The sequence below is a fragment of the Pseudorca crassidens genome, chromosome 1 (genome assembly GCF_039906515.1).
Source record: "Pseudorca crassidens isolate mPseCra1 chromosome 1, mPseCra1.hap1, whole genome shotgun sequence".
In the NCBI taxonomy this organism is placed as follows: domain Eukaryota; kingdom Metazoa; phylum Chordata; class Mammalia; order Artiodactyla; family Delphinidae; genus Pseudorca; species Pseudorca crassidens.
The window spans coordinates 3348953-3373120 of NC_090296.1; the positions used below are offsets into that span (position 1 = coordinate 3348953).

The 24168-nt window shown below is 55.6% G+C and overlaps 1 protein-coding gene and 1 long non-coding RNA gene across 9 annotated transcripts in view; one reads left to right on the plus strand and one right to left on the minus strand.

Moving 5' to 3' along the window:
* Nucleotides 1–1899, minus strand: part of TRAF3 (TNF receptor associated factor 3) — a 111272-nt gene extending 109373 nt beyond the window's left edge. For 5 of the 8 annotated variants that reach the window (XM_067723888.1, XM_067723800.1, XM_067723937.1 and 2 more), the window contains exon 1: nt 1662–1897. The gene's annotated coding sequence lies outside the window, so the exon portion shown is untranslated. Of the gene's footprint in view, nt 1–1661 lie in introns of all 8 variants that reach the window. The other 3 variants (XM_067723534.1, XM_067723439.1, XM_067723988.1) reach the window with 2 other exon arrangements.
* Nucleotides 1900–19315: 17416 nt separating this feature from the next.
* LOC137222100 (uncharacterized) lies at nt 19316–21498 on the plus strand. The gene is made up of 2 exons (XR_010942339.1): nt 19316–19445; nt 21247–21498. It is a non-coding gene; the product is annotated as an uncharacterized lncRNA (long non-coding RNA).
* The last annotated feature ends 2670 nt before the right edge of the window (nt 21499–24168 follow it).

Here is a 24168-nt window from a genome sequence, read left to right on the forward strand (position 1 = left end):
GTATTTTACAGTTTTCACACTGATAAGGCTTATTTTTGTTTTGGCCAAAGAATTTTTCACCTTGGACTAATTCTCAGTATACATACTGTCACCACACGGTGAAAACACAAGTATTTCCTTTCATTTGAAAAACGAACGTACACTATTTTGCCAGACATCCTACATATGATGCAGCCTTTTAAACAGGCCATTTTCAAAGATGTGAAAGAAGATTTTAGCACCAACTGATGGTCCACCTGGTCGTTTCTTTAGATAAGGATTTTATAGACATATACAAGATTACAGAACACAACATTTCCAAAAGCTTCACCAGCAAACCCTAGGGGAAAAAAAAAATTATGGCTCCTCCTCAGTTGTATGCTGTGAATGTAAATTAAGAAGCGGCGACAACGCTACTCAATACAGCCTTTATGACTCCACAAAAATAAATGAATAAATAACACACACACACACACACACACACACACACACACACACTCCCCATCTCATTCTGAAAACTGATTCACGGCTTAATACGAAAAACATGAAATAAAATTGCTTCCTTCAGACAGGAATAAAGACGCAGACGTAGAGAATGGACGTGAGGACACGGGGAGGGGGAAGGGTAAGCTGGGACGAAGTGAGAGAGTGGCATGGACATATACACACTACCAAATGTAAAACAGATAGCTAGTGGGAAGCAGCCGCATAGCACAGGGAGAGCAGCTCCGTGCTTTGTGACCACCTAGAGGGGTGGGATAGGGAGGGTGGGAGGGAGGGAGACGCAAGAGGGAGGGGACATATGTATACGTATAGCTGATTCACTTTGTTATAAAGCAGAAACACAACAATGTAAAGCAATTATACTCCAATACAGATGTTAAAAAAAAATTGCTTCCTTCAAATGGACAATTATATGAAGGCTTCTTAAATTTCAAAGCACGTCCACAACACATCATTCATTTCCATTTTGCTGCTATGTTTTCAAGTGAAAGGTGAAGAATATTTTTCCACACGGAATTCTTTCTAAAGGCCTAAATATTAAATAGATGTCCCCAACGGGGTGACAGTGAAAACGTGGCAAAGTGTGCAGGAGCAATTAACCAAAGGCGGAATGTGTGCATTTCGCCCCAAACTGGATCCCAGTACCCGCCTGCCACCGAGGCCACTGCAGCTCTCCGATTATGAATCAGAGGTTCATCTGCAGAGGAATGACTCAGTATAAACTTTTAAATAATGGCTTTAAAAAAAAAAAAAAAACCTAAGCCAGGCCAGGGTGAACACGTTCGGCTATGTAGACACCCGAATCGGTCCGCTCCTCACCCCGCAACACACAGCCTCGCAGGAGATGCTGATTTCTCGCCACCCCGATGGGGGGGTCACGTTTCCAAGAGGCCTCGGCGCCCCGTTTCCTGAAAAGCTGCGGGAGCCCCGGCCCGCGGGCCCCGGCCGGGCCTGGCCGGAGGACAAAGTTTCCCGAAGTTGAGGCGTCCGGGGGGCGGGCGGGCCCGGGCTGGGGCTGGGGCGAGGCGGCGCCGTACCGGGCACTCGCCGCCGGGCGCCGGGCCTGCGCCGCCCCGGCCCCGCGCCGACCGGCCCCGGGCCCGCCCGCCGCCGAGGGCGCGGGATGGAGCCGCCGGGGATGGAGCCGTCCGCCGCCCGCCACCCGCCGGGCCCCTTACCCGCGTCCGCGCCGCTCGGCCGGCTCAGGGGCGCTGGGCGCGTCCTCCGCCGCGGTCCGCAGCGTCCTGCTCCCCGGGCAGCCCCATGTCGGGGGGCGGGGAAGGGCCGGCGGCCGCCGCCGCCGCCGGCTGGAAAGTCCCTGCTGGGCTGCAACCCGGCTCGCGCACGCGGCGGCCGCGCCGCGCCGCGCTCCCTCGCCCTCACGCACCCTCTCGCAGGCACTTCCTCTCGCGCGCTGGAAATCCCCGCCGGCCGCTGGAGCGCGCCCCGGCGCGCGCCCGCCCCGCCCCCGCCGCCAGGCCCCGCGCGCGCGCACGCGTGGGAGCTGCTGGAGCCCGCGAGCGCGGCCGGCCCCACGGGCCGCGGCCCCGCGCGCACCCGCCCGGCCCGCGCGCACCCGCCTCCCGTTGCTAAGCCCTCCAGCCCGGCGCCAGTCGGACGGCCTTAGCAACGGCGCCACGGCGCGGGCGGGGGCGGCCTCGGGCGCCCCCAGCGCCTGCCAGCCGCCGCGCGCCCTCCCGCCCCCCCTGCCGCCCCCCCCCCCGGCTCCGCGCGGCCCTCACCCCGGGCCTCCACCCCTTTCCGGGTCGAAAAGCCACGCGAGCCTCGTGGGGGCCCGAAAGGTGCAGGTCCCCTCGCAGTCGGGAGCGATGGCGTCACCCGGTTCAGCAGGGCAGCCACTCTCGGTCACACGCACACGGACACACATTCAACACACAGTCTCACACAACTACTCACAGACACAGGCTCAGACACACTCAGCCAACATGCGTTCTTACACACTGTCCCTCACACTCAGACACACATGCTCACAAGACATGCATACTCTCACAGACACATGTTCACACGCTCTCGGAGACACACTTGGTCACAGACACGATCACGTGCTCTCACACTTGTACACGCATTCACACACCCACGCTCCCTCACACCCATGCACACGGCACACTCTCACACATACACACTCGCTCCTACACTCGTTCCCTCTCGTCCGCACGAGCAGGTGGTGGAGCTGAAGGAGACTTGCGACATCTGGGCCCTGATCTCCTTCACTAAGCGGGGAGCTGTCTCAGCGTTGGTTTGGTTGGCATTTCCTTGCTCCCTGGGGTCCTCCCACACCCAGGAAGTTGTGTCTTGGTCAAGTGCAAAGCGTGTGGCCAGTTTGCCATAAGCTGGCCTGGGGCCCCAGGACAGAGATCCTGCTGCCCCGCGCACCCCTCTCCTCCCTGGACCCCACGCCTTCAGGGGCGTGTGCAGCCTCCAGAGCCAGGGCACTTACTTCTCCAGGGGCCTCGGCCCTCTGCCCCCCCCAAATCATGAAGGATTCCCCATGGTCCTCTAAGACGGTGTCCAGTCCGGCTGGGCCTGGCAAGATGGGGCACAATGGACGGCCTGTCTCTGCGAGGCTCCAGGCCAACCAAAGAGCAAGGCCACCTCTGCACAAGTTTACAAGTTAACAGTGAGGAGATGGAATGATGTTTCCTTTTTCTCTGCTCAGGAAGGCTCATAAAGACCCCCAGACCAGCGCTGAGACCTGTGTGACCAGCTTAAGCCAGGCTCCCTTCTTATATTTCTCCAATGACTTGTTGAATAGAGGCAGGAAGTCCAGCATCTCCTCTGGAGACTTCCTCTGTGGAACATTCCAGAACCCTCGACAGTCCACGGCTCTGGCCCCATCAGCCCGACTGGTACTTGTTCTCCAGCCACAGAGGTGGGGACTCGGCCAGGCTACAGCAGCGCCCCTGCTTGGGCCACTGAAAGGGCACAGCTGAGTTCAGACAGAGACCCCAAGATGGCTGTTGTTCCCCCAGCACCCATGTCAGGGCGACAGGCCAGCCCCAGCCAACCCTCTCACACAGACTCCTGAGCTCCAACCCGAACCTAGGTCACCAGATGAGCGCCTCCTTCCTTCCCTCTCCGTGGCTTCCTCTCCAGAGCTTTGGGTGTCCTTTCCTGCCTGTCAGAAGCCGTAAAGACCCTGCCCTCAAAGGGCAGGGTCCACACTGCTTCCCACACCCCCGGCTCCCAGGCCTCTGTGTATCCGCCCATCTCCTCCCAGGTCCCCAGGCCTGCTCAGGCCACAGTCCTGGGACACTCAGCCGGGTCACACTCCCACCTCCTGCCTCACACTATATTGGGATCTTTTCAAGACTTTGCCAAAATCAGAGTTTGCCAAAAATTCTCTAGGCTGGACTATTCTTGGTTCTTTTAAAATAAGCAACAAGGTAGAAGTTTCAAAGACCCGTCAGAGGGGTTTTCTACAACTCGTTTTATCCTCTACCAAAGCAGTATCAAGCAGCATTCAGAATGAATAGATTCAGGTACAAGCCGTGGTTGAGCCCTCTGCTGGGGAGTGAGGACCTGCTCCTTCTCTTCTTCTCCTTCCTCCCCCTTCTTTCTTTCCTCCAACCGTCTGAGCAGTTCTGGATCCCCTGCTTTGGGGAATCGGAGGGGGAGCAGCACAAAGAAGTTTGCCCCAAACAGGGCAACGGCTTTGGGGGCGGGCGTTCTGTCCTCCGCAGTTTCGGCCGCTGGGCAGCCGTGATGAGCAGCGAGGAGAGCCAATCACAGCTCTCCTCGCTGCATTTCAAAGGCAGAGCTCTCTGTTCCCTATGGCAACGTGTAACAACAAGCTGACACCATTTCTGGACAAAGAAATTTCTTGCAGGAATTTATGTAGCATTACGTGTTCTGTTTGCTGCATTTCTGGGAGAAGTGCACACAGATATTAGAGTGACTCAAATACAATGGCTCAGAAGCCATTCCTGTCTGTCTTCCAGAGAGGAGGAGAAGGTATCCACTGTTTAGTGTAAGGGGTCTTCAGGCCTACGAGAGAGGTTTCATCAGATCTCTCCCCGAGTGCGATGATCAGACACGCAAGTGACACCTCCCCACTCTGAGACCATCAGCTCCCGTGGTTCTGTCTTGGGCTGAAAAGTGCTAGCAACTTCTCCCACTGAAACGTATGAAATACCACCTCAGGTGGGCCTTGGCACCTGGCAGAATCAAAAAGAGTTCCACCAATTGTTCAGACAGGTGGCTTCCAAACTTTTTGAATACACTTTGCGTTACAAACCCCTTGTGTATAACACATGTGCGTTTATACACACACATATGTAACAATGCTTAATCTCAGACATGGGATGTACTCTGTTATTTTCTATTCCATTCCATTTATTTTTTAATGCTGCTTGTGACTCTCTTAACTCACTGTTGGTTCATGACCTGAAGTTTGAGAACACTATCATAAACTAAAACAGCTGCTGAAGATGGTGGAAGTGGCCCGGCGTTTGGGGGTGGTCATCGTGGGAAAGCACCCCTCTCCCTCCTGCTCCATCATGAGTGTGCACTGCGGTGCTGGGCTGCAAAGCCAAGGACTCCAGCCCCCCTCCGCTGCCCAGCCCAGTCCTTCAAGTAGACCCTGGCTAACAGCAGAGGTGCCCCTTCTCCGGACAGGGATGGCCAAAAACAAATGCAGAGGAAATGGGGCCTGGAGAGGCCCAGGAGGCCTAAGGGTGGGTATGCAAACACAGCCACGGGTTTCGTGCAAGTGATGAGAGAAGGGAAGGCAAGGTGGGAGATTTGTATAACTGGCCACAGAAAGTTTTAATTTTCTCTCATTTCTGTGGGCCTCTTGGGAAGATGAAGGTACCCTCATTTTAGGGAAACCTGGTTTGGGATTTGTGTGCACGCTCCCACACACACACACACACACCCCACCAGCAGCTCTGGCACTTCCCCAGTCCTTCAGGAGTACATGAGCCCCAGGTAAAGGCCAGCTTCCCACAGGCAGCCTTGACTAGAACCCCACACCCACACTTCGCTTCCGAAAAATAAATTCAACTCCACCAAGAAAGGGGGACACTTTGCTGCAGGCCTCAGGGGAGATGGGGAGAGGGTTGGCAGCAAGCTCTCACAGCAAACTCATGAAACCCGTGAGAAGCTGAGCGCCTGCCTTACAATCCCATTCAGAGGCTCCACCTGCCTTTGCGGTCACCGTCCCTCTCCCCCAGGTGGGCTCCTCATAGCCTCTTTGTCCCCCCACAACTCAGCTCCGGCCTTAGCTGGCAGACCCTGCTCGGCACACAAAAGCCAGTGGCTGGTGGAGCAGTGCCCTCGGGGGACCCAGCTCCTCCCACCCCGGCAGCACCCAAAGTGAGCTCTGCTCCTCCCAGCACATTAGAAATGAGGGAGAAGGTTATCGGGTCCAAATCAAGTCTTGGATTAACAAGACCAGCTGTTTGAAAAGTACAAGGGTTCTAAATCGTCCAAGTTGCAATATGCCATCTCACTACGAACACACGCGACTGTGGTGCCCTTCCTTCTCTCTCCAGGCTGGTGAGGACAAGCCTGAAATATCACATGATGCTGGATCAAAACATCTTACTCCACCTTCCCCTGGTCCCTCAGTTCATTTGGTCAAAACCTGCTTGCTGAGCACCACCCCTGCCCAGCTCTCTGCTAGCATGAAACCAACGAACCGCTTGTCCTTTGGGAGTTTACCTTCTAGCAGGTGTAGACCAAATAAACAAATCACAAGCGAATCTATAACAAGAGCTGCGACCAAAGCTAGAGAAGAGGAGGGGAAGGAGGGAGGCCTGGAGCAAGTGGCCGAGGGCTGACGGATCAGGTGGCATCTGAGCGTAGGCCCGAAGGGGGAGAGGAGGGTGGCATGCAGACATCTGTGGGCAAAGCATCCGGGCAGCGGGAACAGCATCGGTAGACACCCTGAGGTCAGTGAGCATTGGGGAGGCCGGTGTGGCTACAGCCAGTGAGCAGGGGAGAGTCACAGAGGCTGGAGGTGACGTGGGGCTTTGGGGAGGGGTGGAGACGCAGGGCCTTGTGGGTCATCACCAGGACTTTGATTTTGCTCCGAGGTAGGGGCCCTTGTAAAGTTGATTGATAGCTTGCGTTCTGCCCAAACTAACCCTGCGTTTGATCATACTTCATTGTCCTTCAGCCAATAAACATGTGCCGGGCACTGGGCAAATCCAAAGGGCGGGGCGTGACTTTGCCGCGTGGTGGACGCGATCACAGCCAAGGACGCCCGGCTCTGGCAAATGGGCACACACACAGGTGTGAGCCAGCAACCAGAAACACAAACCTCCTGGGCGCCGGGGTGGGCATGTGGTGTGAGCCCTCGGGCCCAGTGACCCACATCCGGGACTCTTCCAAAGGAATAAGACCAAACGCCAGGAAACCACTAGGTACCTCCCACCTTGAAAGCCAGAGAAAGGGAGTGGGTATCACCCCTTGTCTGGTGGCCATCAGGGTGGTGTTCTAAACCCAGCCAACGCTCAGAGTGCCGCGTTTGCTATCGGATGGGGGCGAGAACCCAGAGCACACTGCCTGTAGGCCAAGCACCACTGTCCCGTAGGCCAGGGCTCTGGCCACAGCACTGCTGTCCCCACAGAGCGGCCTTTGCAGAGCTGCTCTCAGTGGCCGAGGCCCTAGGAGGAACCGAGGGGCCGTGGTTGTCACCTCAGACCCCATGGCTGCCCCTTGCTCACCTGTTCCACCCACACTGGTCTCCAGGGAGCCTCCGTGGACCCAGGCTGACTCACCCTCAGGGCCTTTGCCCACGCTGTTCCCTCAGCCCAGAATGCTCTTCCCCCAGCTACTTACATGATTTACTCTCTCTTCCTTTGGCTCATAGACAGTTGAGGGGATTCCAGATCAAAGATTCGTTCCCAGGACTCACCACAGTGCACCTCCAAATGGGCCCCTGGCCTGACACGATGCCAGGGACAAGCTCCCCAAAATACCCCAGGGATGAGTTCCCTTGGAAAGGTGAACAGGAGGAATTCACTCGAGCAGGAGAATTCTAGAGCAGGAATCAAAAAAGCAGAACTCAGCTCATGACTAACGAGCTGTATGATCTTAGGAAGGCACTTTACCTCCCTGGCCCCGGGTTTCCCCTTTTGCAGAACGGAAATATGACTGCCTGCCCTACCCCAAGGGGGCTTTGAGAAGGCGGCTGAGGCCAGTGGGGACCATGCAGCCAGTGTGTCCCTGAGAGGTGTCATGATACCCAGAAGGCAGGCACAGGGCTGTGTTTCTGATGCTGTTGCCTTCATTACATAAAAAGGATTCACCCAGATCTCCGGGGAGGGAGGGATTGTTTTAATTTCAGGTGTCCGTGATCAAATACCATGAGTAACCGTCACATCTGCCCCACTGTTTTTCAGGGACGGTTACCTAATGCTTTCTCATCACACTGTCGGGGATGTTAAATTGACGACAAACTTGCTTATCAATTCCCTGAAAAGTGTTTTCTGAGGGATTGGTCCTCAGACCTACGCTGTGGATACGACGAGCTGTCAGAATTGTGCCAGCCCCTTCACCTGGGATGTGGTGTTTTCCAAACTGCAGTTTGTAATCTACGAATTGGTTGAAAACTCAGTTCAGTGGGTATGACCGGCATCTTTTTAAAAAATGAAATGAAATAAAATAAAATAGGAAATAGCAAAATGCTTCTTACTTACTAGGTCGGTGTCGTTTTGTGAAACTTTTGTTTTAGTTCTGCATGGGTACACACAGCTAAGTTTGTCTGTCCTGAGGTGAAATGCATTTCTCGTTGTAGGTTCTGGTGCAGACGTTCGAAAAGCCACTATGCTAATGGAAACATGAATCAAGTGTATGTAGTTTAAAAGTTATTTTCCTCACGTGTGCTGACACATCTGTCTCGTGTGCCCTGCCCGTTGGAATTTCCACCCACTCTGGGGTGAAATACTCAAAATTAGTAGCATCTGGGTTAATGAGGTTTGTTATATTCAAAAACTAAACGATGGTGCGGTTCACCTTGCATGCATCCTTCTGAAGAGTCCTGAGCGGAGGACCCTGGGCCCGCTTCTCTGTCCACTCCACTGCCAGAGGCTTTGGTCCACTTGGCCAGTTCCCTCACTCTCTCCTTGGTGGAAAGCCCTGGGCAGCCCTTAAAACATGTGGCTAAGTGAATCAAGGCAGGAAGGAAGGGAGGGAGGCAGGGAAGAATGAGTGGACCATCTGCCCCAGGCCAAATCTTTCCCATCCACTTCATGTACCTCCAGTTTTGCTTCATCAGTAAGCGGCCCCCCACTCGGGACTCTGGCCTGCGGGTGGGTTCGGGGCTGGGGCCACCTCCAAGCCTCCGCACAGGAGAGGTTTACCGTGCGGTCGTCTGTCTAGAAGAGCGTGCGAGGGCTTATCTTGAATCCTCATTGCCAGCGCAAGCGCAAGTCCTCTGTTTAACGTGTGGATTTGGGGCAGATCTGGGGTTGTTGAAGGTTGGGGGTCTTTGGCCACCCCTTGGGCTCACCACTGAGGGCGGATTCAGAGGAAACCCGGGGCCTGGCATGCGCCCGCCCCAGGCCGATCAGGAACCCGCTCTAGAACCCTGCGGATTTCCCGTGTGGGGGAGCTCCACCCAAGCAGCTCTTTGTTCTTTCTTCCCAGGTTGTGTGTGGGGCAGCCCAGTTGTACTTGCGTCTTGTGATTCACCTCAAACATGTGATTAGAAAGCCAGATGCAACCGAACTTGGGAGCAGTTTAAGGCCTCGAGCATAAGCTGAGGCCGCTGGGGGGTGAGCCGGTGTGAAGGGATACAGTCCAGCCCATCCGTCCACAGTGGGGATGGAGTTTCCAATCTGGAGGCCAGAAGGGATCTAATTAGCCCTGCAATGGCCGTACCTCCTCTGTCCTGGGTGACAGGATAAAACAGCAGATTAACAAACTCAGGCTCTCCTTACCGCTCTGGCTAATCTATTGCTCTAAGACGTTCATTTCCTTGGATGATTTGCAACGTAGGTGATTTTTCAAACTACCAAGTTTGCATTTCCCTCTACTGTTTTTCAACATGGACCCAAATAAGCTCATTTCACAGCGGGGAGGCTAACACTGCTACGTGCTGATACCTAAAATGACAGCCTTGGGGCTTCCTTAAGTAAATAATTACTTTCTTTGTAATTAGCAGGCTACCTCAACACCCTGCTTCATCAGTCTAACAAAAGCTTGCTAAACACCAGCTCTGTGGTACTTCCTAAAGCTGGGGAGGCAGAGCCGTTAGGAGCCGTGAGGACATGACTAAAGGGACAGGACTGGTGCAGGTGTCCACCTGGGCTCTCTCCTGACCCTCTGGCCCAGGGCCCGGGTGTCTTGGGCCCATCCCTGCACCTCTTAGGTGGTGTTCTGGGGGCTAATAAGAGCCAGCAGCCAGTTTACGTCAGTGGGCCAGAGCTCAGGTGAGACCTCCCCGTGAAGTTGCCCCGCGGAGGTGAGGCCCGCGGGGGTAGGGGACACTCAGGCGCTTGGACCGTGAGGCAGGGCGGCTGCCCCAATGGCTGTGTTGACAGGAAAGGGCCTTTCCTCCCTTGCTGTTTCTTTTTGAGTATGAGGCAAACTAAAAAATTTCCCCACAGATGGTTAAGGAACCAAAATCGGACGCTCTAGCTTTGGTTTGGGGATTTTATTCTTCTGACGGAACACTTCATTCTGCAACTCCAAATGCAGAAACTGCGCAGCCAGGGCCCCCCAATTAAGGCTTTTCTGGGCAGCGGCTTCCAGGTCGCTCCCCGGAAACGGTACCGTGGACCCTGGGCTTCCCTTTGACCCTGTCCTCTCCGGGAAACAATTTGAATAGGCCTGCGTCTGTCTGAAGTCACCTGGGTCGTTAGGAAACGGGACTCGGGTAAATGTGGCGTCTCTTGATTCCCCAAAGAAAACAAAAAGTTAGAAAAGGATTAAGGAAAAGTCCCCCAGTTGGTCCAGAGCCTTGATTCCACTTCTTCTCCCACCATTTTTAAGGATAAATAAGATGGACTTTGCCCCAGGATCAGTAAAAATTAACATCCACTTACGTATCTCTGAAATAGTCATTCGTTCATCCACTTAAAATGTTTACTGGACACTTGAGGAATGGCATCTACCCCGAGTCTGTTCCACTTGTAAACCCCCAAAGGCTGCCCAGCCCTGCGGGGGGGATCGCAGCACCCCACTCTGTGAGCCCAACTCATGCTGCTAGTAACTGCCTTTGAAGGCATCTCCCCGAACCCCTCTTTAACCTCGCTCTGTGCGAGCTTCGAGCTTCATGACCCCTGGAATGGACTTGGAAACGAGGCAGCCATGAACTCGCTGAATGTGATTTCAGAATCGTGTATTGTGAGGTTTTTGCCCCTGGACAAGGGTCCAGCTGTCACCATGTTGTTAGAAGACCTGAAACCCTAATAATGCAGTCGAATCTCTGGCATTTGCCCAGAAAACAAGACACCCTAAACGTGCGCCTCCTAATGCCTTTTGTAGTTAGGCCAAATCCAGTAGCATCGTTCAGCTACACACATAGAAGTTGGGATCTTTCAAAAATGCTGGGATTGGGCGTCCCTGGTGGCGCAGTGGTTGAGAGTCCGCCTGCCGATGCAGGGGACACGGGTTCGTGCCCCGGTCCGGGGGGATCCCACATGCCGCGGAGCGGCTGGGCCCGTGAGCCATGGCCGCTGAGCCTGCGCGTCCGGAGCCTGTGCTCCGCAACGGGAGAGGCCACAACAGTGAGACGCCCGCGTACCGCAAAAAAAAAAAAAGATTCAAAAATGCTGGGATTTCCTCCAAGCCATTCCCTGCCACTCACAACCCCTCACCACACCTTCCTATCGTCCGCCTGCCCCTCACCATCCCCACAACCCTCCCCTGCTCTTCCCCCCACCCCATCCCTCCCACGCCTGCCACTCACCATTCCTCCCCCATCACTCCTCCGCCAGCCACTCTCCCTGTACCATTCCTCTATCCACCACCTCCAGCCTCCTGGGTGATGAAGGGTGTCACTCATCCCCCAGACCCAGCTGCTAAGCACAGGCTAATGAGTGGGCAGGCTTTGTGGCTGGGAACCGATGTCAACGCCTCTAAACCGCATCCTAACCCTGAAGGCTCTGACCCCAGGAACCAGCTCTTGCCTGGCCCTTCCCCGCTCTCCCAGTCCTTGAAAACTCTAGGTCCTCTTGTCTTGCAGAGTTGCACTCCCAGGATTACGGATCTGCTCCAACAGGCTGGAGGGGCACACAGCAGGTGGAGAGCATGCCCAGACAAATTTCGGGTCCTTTGGAAATGGGCGTGCTTCCAGAGTTTCCAACAGAGAAGACCTTTAACCGACCCCAGCACCGTCCCTTCCGCCGGGCAACCGCAGAGGCACCTACTGTTCTGGAAATTTCTCTCCTGCATCCTCTAGTGGAAAGGAGGTTAGAGGGGCAGAATGGCTTGCTGGAGACATGGAAGATCTGTCTGGCTAAAGACATGAGGGCCCTGAGGTGTAGGAAGTTTCACGAACATTCATGGACACTACTGTGAGCTAAGCAGTTTGAGAGGCTCTGGGGGTGGAAAGACAAATGAGACTAAAAGGCCACACACACACACACACACACACACACACACACACACACGGTGACCTGTGCAGGAGTGAGAATGGAGGACCAGCAGTTTGGACACAGTAGCCCAAGTCCCGGGGAAACCCCATCTTATCTGTGTTCCTCATGATAATAGGAAGATGGTCACGGTCTAAGAAGATCAGTGCACAAAAAGTTAGATAAAAACTTAGGGGCTTAGACAACAGCAATCATTTTATTATCTCTCACTGCTTCTGTGGGTAGGAATTTGGGAAAGGTTTAGCTGGGTAGGGTCTCTGTCGGGCTCAGTCAGATGATGGCAAAGCGTGAACAGTGCGGGGCTGGCCGGGCATCACTCCAGGCGGGGCGCCTGGGCTCCCTCACGACTCGGCAGCCTCAGGGTCGACGGGCAGGCTGAGGGCTTCAAGAGCAGGCTTCCAGTCAGCACGGCAGGACCTGTATCGCCTTTGATAACCTTCCACTAGAAGTCACGTAGTGTCCCTTTCGCCATTCCCTGGTGGTTACAAGCTAGTCACCAGCCCACCCAGATTCAAGGGGAGGGGACATAGACCCCACCTCTCAACAGGAAGAGTGTCCAGGGCACACTGTGGAGAAACATGGACCCATTGGCTGCAAGCCCCGCCCCCCAGGCAGAGCGGAAGAATATAAACTGGGGTGCGTGGCTCTCATGAGCTGAGGCCATTCTCTGGAGGAGAAGCAGCTTCGTTCGTGGCCAGCACGCACAGCAGCTGGGGAATGGATACACCAGCCCTGTAAAGGTGGTCTGGGGGGACTCTGTGGTCGATTGCAGAACAGGCACAAATCCCACCTATCCCTGCATCCATGCCCTTTTGCACTTGACTTGGTTCTTTTTCCATCAAGAGGGGTCTATTCCCCACTCAGGTCTGGGCTTGGCATGTGACTTTCTTTGGCCAATGGGACATGAGCAAACATGATGCAAGCAGAGGTTTGAAAAGTGCTCGTGTATTGGTTTATGCTCTCCTGTGGCACTTGCAACCCTGAGACTGTGGGAACAAAAGCAAGCTAACTCCCAAAGGACCACATGGAAGGGAACCAAGGCATTCTGACCAATAGCTTTCACCTGCCTTCGCCTGCCAGAAATGCGTGTCAGGCTGTCCTGAATCATCCAACCTCAGCTGAGCCACATAAGTGAGCCCAGGCAAGACCAGTAGAACCACCCGGCTGAGCCCAGCCCAAATTGCCAACACACGTCATCAAAGGCCAATAAGGGCTTGTTATTTTAAGTCACTAAGTTTCTGGGTTGTTTGTTATACATCAAAGCTAACTAATACAGGCACCAATAGTGTCCACTACAACAAGAAAATTTTTTAAAGAAAAAGAAACATAAGGAACAGAGACTTCCCTGGCGGTCTAGTGGTTCAGACTCTGTGCTTCCATTGCTGGGGGCATGGGTTTGATCCCCGGCTGGGGAACTAATATCCCACATGCTGCATGGCACACCAAAACATTTTAAAAATTAAAAAAAAAAAAAAAGAAACATAGTGTCCACTACAGAAATCTAGCTGCCCTAAAGGCATGCTAACCCCCTATAACTGCAGGGATGGAGAAAAAGAGGGATTTTCTCCTAGGTCTCGTCCTTGGCCTTCTGACCCTCTGACCCTCCAGCATGTGACTCACACTGACCTGCAGAGATGTCAACCAGGACTGTTCCCCGAAGAGTCAGAGCCCCCCACTCCATAAATGAGGCCTGTGGCCCAGTTAGAGACTCCGGAGCTCCTGAGGGTCCTGGAAGCAAATAGGAACCAGCCCTTGAGGAATTCCCAGAGCAATGCCTCCAAGCCCATGCTTTTTGCCTTTAGGTCTCTGACCTCTGGGGCCCCAAACTTCAGATTTGGGTAAAAGTCAGGGTCACTGGGTCACAGCTTCAAATTAGATCCAGGGAGCTCTGCCAGCAGGTTTGGAAAATGCCAAGCTGCCCCTTGTAAAATATGTTTTGGGTTTCTTGGATAAAGATCTCAATATTAAACATTAAGATTTTGCTATGATTAAATTCTCACTGGGCACAAGGAAAGAGCTGTAACTACATTTCAGTGTAGCACTGGACGGGATTTTGTGATTTTCCATTAATTTTTTTAAATGTCAAGGGTATCTGTCTTTTTTGTTGTCGGTCAGAAGGTGCTTTATTGAAGGGCGGGGGCTCCGACATCTCGCGGCAGCTACAACTGGATCTCGCGGAACGCCCGCTTCTCCACCAGCTCCACTTTGTACTTGCGCTTGAACTTGGCTCGCTCCCGAGGCTCCATCATGTTTCTCCTCTGGAAGCTCTTGAACCGGTCGCGGAGGATGTTGCCCTCAAGGCTGCGAGACACGGACAGGGAGGCCTCAGCGGGTGCCAGGCAGAAAGGGGGTATCTATCTTTCTTCGAGGACTCAGCCTACGGCAAAGTTCAGGTTTAAAAAGACCCAGGGATGGACTTATGAGACCAAGAAGGCAAAAATCTAGACTTCAAAAATTATGGAACTGCTAAGTTTTCAGTTAATTCAAAAATCACCTCAGTGGAAAATTTTGTAAGCTTTCCATGCATAATCAAGGAGATCTGGTTTGGAATTGCAACTGAAATGAACCCTTGTAAGCGCTTGCTTTCTGAATAAAATTACCAACCTCAGATCAAAGGCTCTGGTGAGTGATCAGATCTCATTACAGAGAACCCAAACAAAGGACCAGCTTACGCTGTAACAAGTAGGCAGGTCAAACCCTCCCCCTCCCCTTCCCAGCCCTGTCTGCCTCTCTCCCCGGCCCTGTCTCTCAGCCAGAAAAGCAGGCAGAAGGTGCAGTCTCCAATTTTATGGAGCAATGAGATTTGCAGTAAATATTTATCAGCTGTTCGGTAAATACAATTAAATTTCTGGCAGAGCTTTGCACAGCTATTTTATTAGAATTAGCTAAGGCTTACTTGCAAGTCTAAGTGGACACCACAGAGTGAAGCGGTGTAGACATTCAAGTGCAGATGAAAAACGGGTGCTGATCACAGCAGGAGGGCAGTGTCTTCCCACCTCTGGGAGAAAAGGGCCTGGTCAGGGAGCCAAAGCCACAGCAGATGCCCACACACAGTGCCTTCTATGCCCTCTGTGGGTGGGCACTGTCATCTCTCCCCAGCACGGTGGCAGGGAGGAAGTGGGCCTGCAGGTACCCTCCCAGGGCAGGGCTGGGAGCACCTACTCCAGGACCCTTGTCGCCGTGATCTATCCAAGGTCCCAGAGCCTCTAGACAGCACAGCCAGAACCACGACCTCCTACCCCCCACTCCAGGGCTCAGAACACCCTGACCCCCCACCCCCGGTTAACCCTTGCTTTCACCTCGTAAAAAGGACTTTCGCCCAGCGATGCCGCTCCTGGGTATCTACTCTAGAGGAATGAAAACTTCCGTCCGTGCAAAAGCCTGTATATGACTGCTCCCTGCGGTATTAGTCACAGCAGCCAGTAGCTGGAGGCAGCCCAGCACCCAGCAGCTGAGGGCGGGATAAACACAGTGTGGTGTGCCCGCACCACGGGGTGTTGTTTGGCAGTAAAAGGAGCAAAGCGCTGACGCTTGCTACACATGGATGGACCTCGAAATCACGATGTTAAGTGGAAGATGCCAGACACAAAGGTCTACGTACTGTAGGATTCCAGCATATAAAATGTCCAGAATCAGCAAATCTACGAGACGGAAAGTAAACCAGTGGTTGCCTGGGGCGGGCGGGCGGGAACCAGGGGGTGACCACTGAGGGTTGAGTGGTTTCTTTTGGTTGTAGTGAACTTGTTCTAAAATTGATTGTGGTGATAGTTGCACAACCTTGTGAATATACCAACAACCACTGAATCGTACACTCCAAAAGAGCAGATTATATGGTATGCAAATTACATTTAATTTTTTAAAAAGGCTTTCGCTGGCCGGGTGTGGGTGACAGTAGGAGCTCTGGGTCCGATCCCAGCTCCTCCAACTTACCAGATGTGGAGCTTCGGGTGACTGGCCTCGGCCTCTGCCCTCCCGTCTCCCCAGCTCCGGAGCTGCCGTGGGGATTAAGTGAGCGACTCTGGGAGCTGCGTTTGGGTCGCACACAGCTTCTAGGCGAGGGGGCCTCAGGCAACATGCAGTGGAGGTCCTTCCAGTTTCCAGAAAGTTCTAGAAAGAGCCTTCTCCTCCCACAGGGACCTCAGACTGACCCAGACCCAGGCAGAGCACAGCGCCACCTGAGGGTTTTGCCACAAGTACAACTGGCTTTTATGACAGCCTTCGGCAGAACAAGCATGGGGACCTGAGTAACACACAGAGGGGGCCGTCCGTGCTGACAGAGCCCACTTTTGTTCTGGGTACCAGGCCCTGCCCCGTGTGCCTCAGATGTAAACTCTGATTGGCTAAGCCAATGGTTCTCCTAGCCAATGACTGGCTTAGCATAGGGCATGTGACCCAATCCTAGCCAATGAGATGTGGGGGGCTGGCTTCTGAGGGATGCTGGGAAAGGTTTCTTGGCTGATAGAAGACAGAGAGCAAAGATGACTTTTTTCCTTCTGTTGTTTGGGTCTGCACGTGACACCCAAAATCGTGTCAGCTGCATCGCAACCATCTGGGGACTCACCTGAGCACGGCAGGGCAAAAGGGTCAGAGAATGGCCCTTCAAGATGCCACTGAGGGGTGAACTGCTCAGCCCAGAGCTGCCCTTCCTGGGAAAGGACACACGGCTTTCCTTATCATTTAATCCAGTTGGATCTGTTACTTGCAGTAAAGTGTCCTAGCTGACAGTGGATGAGGTGCAGAGGATCCCAATCTGTAATGATGAGGGGGGTTTCGCCGATATACGGTGCCTGATGTCAGCAGAGGGATGGCAGGTAGGCATGTTTTCCAAATAGTTTCTAACTAAGCCACTGAGTTGTTTTCTCCTGGAGACACATGCTTTTCTTTCCAGGGCGTGGCTGCAGAGAGTATATGTCTTCTCCTTCTGTGATTACTACCTGTGCTGGGCTCTAGGACTAGTTGCTAGAAAAGAAAAAAGACGCCTTGCTTACGTGGGAACTTTGCCATATTCCCTTGAAGTTTTCTTTGCGGACCTGATCCTCGACACTGAACAAGAGAGCATGTCGATCCAGGGACACTGTGACCTCGGACTCTTCTCAGAGGCACCCGAGAGGTCTCCCTGGCCGGTCCCTCAGGGAGGAGCTGCCGGGGAGAAGGCTCCCATGAGGCCTTCGAGAGATGTTTGCTCTGGCCTGCAGCTCAGGGTGGTCCCGTTTAGGAGACTGTGGTCTTGCGGACCCTGGTCTGTCCTGGCAGTCAGGAGGCTGGGGCCAGTCCTACCTCTGCCTCAGCGTTTCCTTGTTTACGCAGAGGCGCAGAGGATTTCCAGCTCCCTCCTGTCACAGAGGTGCTGTGATTCCACGATGGCAGCGGCAGGTAAGGAACAAAGGGCCACTTCTCCTTCTTTTGGAGAAGAATCCATTCATTCATTCCTTCCTTTATTCTATGACATTAGTTGGGTTTCTTAGGCTCCACAAAGGCAGCAGTGGTTAAACGGCTTCTCAGGACCAGCTGGGGCCATCCAGACTGAGGGGGCCGTGAACCGGAGATGGGCTGGGGCAGAGGGACACCGGGGTGTCGTGCATTCAGGACACAGAGGAGCAGCAGGAACCCCCTGGGGTCGTCGCTAGCTGTGCTGGGAAGGTGGGGAGCAGGTCTGAATCCTGTCTGTGGGCTCCAGGCAAAGATGGCTGAGAGAGGAGTGACAGGATGCTCACATCCCTTTTAGGAAGGGAACCCTGGGCACAATGTGGACCGAGACAGCCACGGGCAGAGTGGCTGGCTGCTGTGACCGACCGGGCCTGGGGACAGCAGTGCTGAGGGTCTGCAGCCGGCAGGTGGGAGGCTGGGATTGATCTGAGGTGGGCTAGTCTCTGTCATCAACAGGATTCGGTGACCAGCTGGCCATTGGAGGGAGAAGATGCGGTGGATGCCGAGTCTCCAAGGGCTCCAGCCCAGGCGCCTGGGGCGGGAGGGCGGGGAGGGTGGGGCTGGAGAGGAAGAGCTGTCACAGGCTTGGACGTGTGCAGTTTGAGGCGCCTGTCCCAAGTCCCGGGAGACCTGCGGGAGCTGCGGGGATGCAGGGGTGGTGGAGCTCAGGGCTGGGAGCCTTTGAAGTGTGGACAGGGGACCCAAAGAGAAGGAAATGCACCCACAGGGCCCTGGCCAGGCATTCCTTCTCAGCAGGAAGCAGCGTTGTGGCCAGAGGCCTGGTGAGTCCTCGGGGCCCTGAGCCTCCGTCAGTTTCCATGAGCCTGAACACCTCAGAGGAGGGAGGAGAGAATCAGGGGAGCAGAAATAGGTCCCAGTGATGCACACAGCCAGTGGACACGCATCCTTTCACTTGGGGCAGTAAAAATAACTCAGGCTCAGTGTCTCCCCTGGGTGCTGAAACTCCCCAGTTTCAGAGTGGGGTAACTTCAGCAAGAGTGAGGTGAAGCCAGCTCGCTGGGCGAGCGTCCAGGTGCCCTCAGGCGGCCTCCGGGATTCTGGCAGCTGGTTCCACCCTGGCCTCAGTCTTCCCATTATCGACTGCTATTGTCAGAACTGCTCCCTCCCATGATGTCACCCAGGGAGCAGCCCTCACCTTTGACCTTGAGGCCCCAGGTGGGAAGATGAGCCTCGGCCACTTTCAAGCCCCCGCTTTCCTCTCACTCCTGCCTCCGACACCCGGCCTCCTCTCCAAGCTGCCAGCAGAGATTTATAAAGATTTAATAGCTGAGGGGTGTAACGAGAGCTTAGATTATTAAGATCTCTTTTCTCTTTGAAAATATCTCATGAAGTATCTCTTAATTAAAACTAAATTCCACCTATCAAAATAAATGAAAAGGCGTGTTTGGCTCTGAGGTGTCCTCGAGTGACTTCTCGGGCCACCAGCCCTCTTCTGTGCACTCTGTCCCCAGAGGAATTGGCTTAAAGTCCTGGGCTTTGTAAATCCATTGTCCCCTTCTCTCAGGCCAGTGCTGTTCACGATGACACTGGCCAAGTTACTGACCTTCCCCACATACCACCGTCCTGAATATACACAGACAGGCCCAAAAAAATCATGCCGACCTCAGAGGTTGACACCAATTGTCCAGTCCTAAAATAAGGATTTATACATATTCTGAGAATGCGATTCTGTCTGTACTTAGGAGGTGGAATTCAGCCTCGCTGGTTGACGGTGAGCTCATCACCTCAAAAGCCAAGAGCTTGGAGAACCCAGACCCTAACCCCTGGGGCAAGCAACGCCCGGGCGAGTCCCGTTCTGGTAAAGCAGGGGCAGCCGCTTCTGTGCGCAGCCTGCCGGCCTGGGACCCTCCCAGCACCCCGACGGCTGCGCAACTCAGTCCTTCCGAGAATCCGCCGCCCGCGTGTCACTCTGCCGCAGAACACGCAGAGTGGGTCCAAACGCCTGAGGAGGTAACTGAAGAGTGCCGGGGGGCTGTGTCTGCCAGCCGGAGGAGGGACGTCTGAGGGTGAATAAGACAAGGTCGCTACCCTTAAAGGGCTTCACTTTAGTGGGGAAACAGCCAACGTCCACAGTGTGGTCAGTACAGGTGGGGACCCGGTGCTGGGGGCCTGGGGCCATCACAGGGGCTCCCCAGTGGGGGGATGCCTGAGTGCAATCAGCCGGCCGGGGATATCCAGGCAGAGGGGAGGGCGTGGCAGGAGCAAAGGGCTGGAGGGGGTGCTGGTGAATGTCAGTGAGCAAAGGCGTGGAAGCTGGGGTTGATCCTGGGGGCCCGGGGGAGCCACAGAAGCGGAGGCATCTGGGCAGACGGACACTGCTGTGCATCCTGGAGAAGGTCCCTTGGGGGCCGGTATGGAGAACGCACTGGTGGGAAGGGAGCGGAGGGCGGGAGCAGCTGTGGGGGAGGCGTCTGAGGACCCGCCCTGGGGAGACCGCACATGACGGCAAGCAGAAGGCTCGGGCCTGGGGAGGTGATGGAGGGAAAATAGACTGGGCCGATGGACGAGGGGCTGGCGAGCCAGGTGGTGCTCAGGGCTGGGGCCTGCTGAGATGGGGGCCCAGGAGAGGTCGAGGACTGTGGGAGAAGGGCCAGGTGGGGGCAGGTGCTGGGAAACAGCAGAAGAGCGAGTTTCCAGGACAGCGTGCTTAGTCATTCAACCGCTTCCCTCTCAGGGCCTCCAGGGGTCAGGCTGTGTGCAGGGGGGTCCACGTGGGCCATCAGCACCCACGTGTCCCTGTAGCGCATCCAGACAGGAGACCTTCACTAAAGTATCCCACGAGCGAACATAAAACCACGAATGGGACAGGGTCAGGGCCCTCCAGGGAAGTCCAGGGGCCTGGCAGGGCTTTGCTGAGGTGAGCCGTGGCTGAGCCAGGAGGAGGGGGCGTCCTGGAGGGGGGACGGCGCCCGAAGACTGTGGGGAGGAACCTGGAGGTTATCCAAGGGTAATGGGGAGCCCCAGAAGGCACCCCATCAGGGCGCCGACGGGATCCAAAGTTTGCACTGTGAAGAGAGCACCTACGTTAGATGCTTCTGACAGGCTGTGCACCGCACGACGTCAGACATCTAAGAAGGTACTGTTCTCAATGCAGACATCTCAGCCCTGGGTACAGCAAAGGGACGCGTTCTAACTAAGCAAAATTACGGCCACTTCCCATTAGATGGAGTGAAGGGTCTAGAGGAAGGGGGGCCCCTTTCCAAGTCATGCCTAGGAGTCACTGGGGGGCAGCACAACCACAGCCACACTTGCCAAATGGGAGAGTCCAGAAGACCTTGGACAGAACCAGTTCTCTGGAGTGCGGGGGCCAGAACCCGCAGGGCAGGCAGCCAGCTCCCGGGAAGTGGGGAGGCGGGGCCGGGCCGGAGGACCCAGGACAGGCAGGGGCCTCGGCAGCAGGGGGGTCTGTCTGGGGCGCGGAGGCCGTGGGCCTGGGCCTGGGCTGGCAGGGAGAACACGGAGAAGACGGCTCCGCCGAGAGCGAGGGGTCCAAGGGGGTGAACGTCTGGGTGTGGGACTGGGTGTCGGCTCCAGAAGGTCCCCAGGTGGCCTTGACCTCCAGCCCACACGTGACCCGGGAGGCAGGCCACAGGGACGGCCCTCAGCCCCAGGGAACAGCTGAGGGCCCACCAAACTCTCAGTTATGAGAACGTTCCAGTGACGTGAAGCAGGCAGGCCGGTCCCCCTGGGAAATGATCTAGAGCACTGGCTGTGAGGGAACGGGCACACCTCGTTTTATCGCCCTTTGCAGATACTGCGCGTTCTTTACAAGTTGAAGGTTTGTGGCGGCCCTGCGTCCGTCAAGTCTACAGGCACCACTTTTCCAACAACATTTGCTCACTTCATGTCTGCGTCACATTTTGCTAATCCTCACAACAGATCACACTTTTTCATTATTGTCATGGTGACCTGTGATCAGCGATCTCTGATGTGACTGCCATGACTCCCTAAAGGCTCAGATGATGGCTAGCGTTTTTTTAGCAATAAAGTATTTTTAAATTAAGGTATGTACTTCTTTTACACAAAGGCTATTTATTGCACAGTATTAACAGACTGTAGTATAGGGTAAACATAACTTTTAGATGCACTGGGGAACCAAGAAATTCACGCGACTCACTTTATTGCGGTATTTGCGTCACGGTGGCAGTCTGGAACGGAACCCGCAGTATCTCTGAGGTCTGCCTGTATAATTTTTGTCTATGAGTCTCGATAAAGTTATCTTCATTTTGAATTGGGAGAAAAACCATGAACACTCATTTTTCCTGTGTTGTCTCTGGGTGAAAAGAACGCTCCCTGAGCCCTGGGTGTGCACTGGGTGCTCACCCCTGCCCCCAACCCCTGCGACCCCTTGGGGCACCCCAACTCCCCTCCCACCTCAGCCTGTACCCCACCCTCCAGACCTGTCCCCAACCTCTGGACAAGGAAGGCGTGGCCCTCGGTTGTGGCCCCAGCCTCGGCCCAGCTGGCCCTTCCCGATTCAGACCCTTGTAGGGATAGAGGGGGGGAGGTAGTGAGGGGACACAGGAGCCCCTGACTGTGGGTCATAAGAGAAGCCATAGAGTGCATCTGAAAAGGAAGAGCGTCTGTCCACTCGACACTGCTAATAATAATAGTGATGATGATGATGGTGGTAGCCCCTCCCCCAGCTCACTCTGCCCAGCTCTCTGAGTGCACCCCATAGTCATCTCACTTGATCCTCACTACTGCCCCGTGGGAGGTTCCACCATCTCTGTTTTCGAGATGAGAACAGTGAGGCCCAGAGAGGGGAAGTAACCCACCCAGGGTCACACAGCCCCTGAGTGGTGGAGCTGAGATCTGAGCGCAGCTGCGGGAGCCTGGGCCTCCCGCTCTCACATCACAGCAGCTCCACCAGTGAGCCCAGTTCTAGGACAGGCTCACGACTTAGCAAGTACACATGGTGCCAAAGCAGGTACTTTCAGACGGGCTTGTCTGCATTCTCGGCCCCTGACAACTCTGTGACGGCTCCTGGGGCCTCAGGGACGGCACTTAAGAGCCCCACCATGAGCCCCGGACTCCTCTCCTCCATCCAGGCCCTGATGGAGCTGCACTGGGATGTCTGTCCTCCTCCACGGAGGTCGCCCTGTGACCACTTCCTTGTTCCTGATCACGGGAGACCTGGTCTCGGGGTCTCTGAGCCCTGGGCAGGTGCCTCCCTGCAGAGTCCGTTCTGTGGGGTCCTGGACCGAATTGCCGCGGCTGAAAAGCAAAGGGTTTCGTGGATCGTTAAGTCTCTGGGCGTTTTGCAGGAGCAGACGTCTTTGTCAGCATCGTCACCTTCTTCTCCAGGCCGCATGGCTGAAGCTTGCACCTGGCCAGGCCCCAAGGCCCAGACCTGATGTGCTCTCTGGGTGGCCCTGTCCTGAACCCCAATTTCTGCGCAGCCGTGCTGAACAGTGCTGGACGAGGCCGGGTCCTGTGTCAGGCCCGCCCCAGCTGAGCAGTCTTTCTGGCCCCAGGGATCACGGGTTTCTCTGAAGCCAGGAAGGCCGCCCAGCCCCTCCCAGCGGAAAGTGCTAGAGTGTTATCATCAGCCCCGGGGGCAACCCCCCTCCCACCTGGCTCAGGAGCCTCTGGATAAGTACCAGCTTCCCCTCCTCTGATCGGCCATCCCAAGGTGTGTGATACATGATTTCTCAGCGTCCCCAGCAGACTGAGCCCGGGAGCCTGCACGGGTGACCAGCTCCATCACTCTGCCTGCGCTGGCCGCGTCCAGGCTCCTCCTTGCCTCCCGGGATCTGCTCAGATGAACTGCTTGGACCCAAGTTCTTATTCACTCTCTGCTTTCCGGGCACTTGACGGGCCGTGGGACCTCTCAGAGCCCCAACTTCCTCACCCGCAGGGGGGTATAAGAGACCTCGTGGCCACCTCAGGAGGTTTGGGAACTGACCCCAGCGTGGCCTGGGCTGTGACCGCAGGGCTCCGGGCCCTGCAGACTCCAGGGAGGGGGACTTCCCTGGACGCAGGCCCGTCGTGTCTGCTTACGCTGGGCACGGTGCGGGGGGGCCGTGGCAACGGTGGCAGCTCGGGGACGCGGGCAGCTGGCGCACAGGGCCCTGCTTTGCTCACGGCGACTCCGGGTTAGGAAGGCCTGTGGCACCTGCAGCCCCGCGGTGCGGCCTGGTCCAGACGTCGGCTCGGCCCTGCCGCCCAGCTCTGGGGAGAAGTCGCTGACCTGGAGAGCGGAGGGATGCAGGCCCGAGTCTGCAAGGACGAGAGTTCTGCAGGAAATCTCACAGGCTTTCCTCCAGGCCCTGCAGGGACCTGCAGTCCTGGCCATGTTGCCAGGGAGGGGAGGTCTCTGGGGCCCAGAGAGGCTGGGGCACAGTGCTGTTCAGCGGCCTTGGAGCCGAAGGCACTAAAAATAGCTGGGGCCTTGCCCCTGAACCCACTCCACCTGGCCGCGCGGCAGTGGGGGGTTGGGAACAGGCCCCCAGCACGGCGGGCCTGGGGAGCCTCCACCTCACGGGGGGCTCACCCTCTAGCTGCAGCCCGGCGGTGGGACCCTAGGTCCTGGAGCTGAGCTGCAGGGGAAACGAGGGAGGGGGGATCCGCCACCCTCAGGGACCCTTGTCCGGCAGGGCCTGGGAAGCAGGGACAGGCCACCCCAGCTTGAGGGCCAACCACAGTCCCTGCAGCCCCAAGGCAACGCCCT